This window comes from Berghia stephanieae, chromosome 3 (genome assembly GCF_034508935.2).
Source record: "Berghia stephanieae isolate SIO BIC M18660-M18661 chromosome 3, UCSD_Bste_1.3, whole genome shotgun sequence".
Lineage (NCBI taxonomy): Eukaryota > Metazoa > Mollusca > Gastropoda > Nudibranchia > Aeolidiidae > Berghia > Berghia stephanieae.
Window position 1 is genome coordinate 62,931,208 of NC_088362.1, and position 2,500 is coordinate 62,933,707.

The following is a 2,500-nucleotide window of genomic DNA, read 5'->3' on the forward strand; positions in this document are numbered from 1 at the left end:
CTTGAGTTTGTGACAAGACGAGACACAGTACGGCAGAACAATTGTTTTGATGTCACGCGTTTAGGTAAAATATTCCCAACATCCATCAGCCGTATATAATATACCTACATACAAAATTATGTGTAATCTTTAAAAGTCTATTGCCTGATTTAGAGAGTTTAGTGAGAACTAATCATTAAAATTGCTGTCTAAAAACAATAGCATGAGAGCTCATTGACGTCAGTTTCATTTCATCTATTGATAAACTAAAAATAATCAATTTTTTAAAGCTCATGAATGAGAGACATTCAACGTATGTCGTCACTTTGCCAGTTTATTTTTATCTTCTTATATATAGGCTACATACACACTGAACATAGGCAAATTATGGATATTGACCTTAATCAAAACTATTGGAAGACACTGCCTGCTGTTGTTGGTGACAACCAAACACATCATATCAAGACAGCTAGACTTAACTAAAATCGGGAATTTATGATCTAACACTGTGCAGGCAGAGAAACGATTACACCTTGTAAAATGCAAATCTTTTGGGAAACCTTATCTGCTGATGTGGTGACAACCAAACACAAAGGGACAGATAAACTCTAACTCTCTCCTTACCAGCCATTTTTAGAATTTCCCCCGAAAATTCACTCCACTCAACAGAAGAATAGACTTTTCTTACTCAAACAAAAAAGTAACAAGTGCATTCTATACATATTGTTGTTCATTAAAATGATGTCTGCAACACAGTGTTTAGTATTTATAGCGGTAATCAAAGCATTTCTTTACATTTTGTGATGTACAAGAGAAATCAGAATGAGAAAATTGTTGGTTGCATCGTAACGAATGTGACGATTTTTCTATGGTTGGTAAGGAAAGGGTTAACTAAAAACGGGTATTTATGATCTAACACTGTGTTCGCAAAGAAACGATTACATCTTGTAATATGTAAATCTATGGAGAGACCCTACCTGCTGTTGTGTTGACAACCAAACACACCATGGCAACCAAGAGGACAGAGTACACAAACTTCATCTTGATTCACAGCAAAGGCAAGTAGTGAACGACAATGAGATCTAATGAGTGAAAGGCCGATGGTCTGAGAGGCAAAGATTAACATGGAACTACGTAGTGTTTGGATCTGGGAATTTCTCAATATGTTGGGGGGGGGGGTTTCAATTTTTTTTTTTTTGCCCTTATCTTCAAAAGACGAAGAGAGATTATGACTCGTGACGTTACTTCCATTGTAATGACGCATACTAACTAGTTCTAAACTGTCGGAACAGTGGCGGACGTCTTTATCTCCATCGCCGCCTTTATGAAATAGTTCTCGGACGAGCATAAAAGTGTATCCAGAGGAGAAAAACATTATAAATCTGATCATGTTTTTGACATGTATACATTCTGATCACATGACATGTGAAAAAGTTCTTGCCAGCACGAGGAATAAAGAGTACCGATTTTCTTTGTTTAGAACCAAGTTGCTGGTTGTTGGGCGGACGTGACATCAGACTATAGAATTGAAAGATAAATGTTTAATAGTTGATCAAATCTGTTGTTGGCAATATCTAGGATTTCTGGTGGGAGACTGTTCCATACCTTTAAAAATAATAAAAACGTGAGATTTTATATGGCGCGATGTCCACTAATTGTGCTCAAAGCGCTTTACAAGAAGTCCCTGACCAAAAGCAACACCTAACATGTAGAACAAGACATGACGCCTGTTAGGCGATCGTGCAGTTTTCCGATAGACTCAACACTGTAAACGGCCAGGTGCGCATTTTACACCTGAGTACGGTGAGTGAATGTGCTTAAAGAGCTTTTCCAAGGACTCAACTATAGACCGAGCAAGGCTCGAACCCAGGACTTTCCGATCCGAAAGCGAGTGCCATACCACTAGACCACATAGTCTTGGTGGTTCTGTGTGCTGGAATTGTGAACTTACTGCTATCATAATTGCTTGTGAATGTACAGTGTTGTTTTGTGAAATATTATGGTAGAGTTACTGCTGTTTTGTTGGATGTACTGTTCTGTGGAGAAGTTGGAGGCGCTTTTCTTTCTGCCCACTCTCCAGTGTTTTCCACTGCAACAATTTCAGGGCCTCAGTAACGCATCCTGACTGGGTATGATCTATATTACCTTTCCTTGTGCTAGCTCATGGTCATTGGCGACATTGCAAAATGTGTTCAAAGTGACCCACTTAGTGAAAAGTATTCACACCTTTTGAAATATCTAATATCACGATTGGTCATTTTGATCAGCTTGACACAAGGGTATGTTTACAATTTTCATAAACAAACCAGCGTGTTTACATTTAATTTACAAAAAATATCCAATCCTTGGACAGCAACAGATGATGTAATCGATGACATGGTTGAACGAAAATATAAATATCGATCGCTCCCATTGTTGGTGACAAATGATGAAAATAACTCTCATTTCGGCAATAACTCTCAAACCTAGGATTTCATGTGTAAAATGAGTCCATGGTCGTTCACAGCGTTGTCTTTGTCGG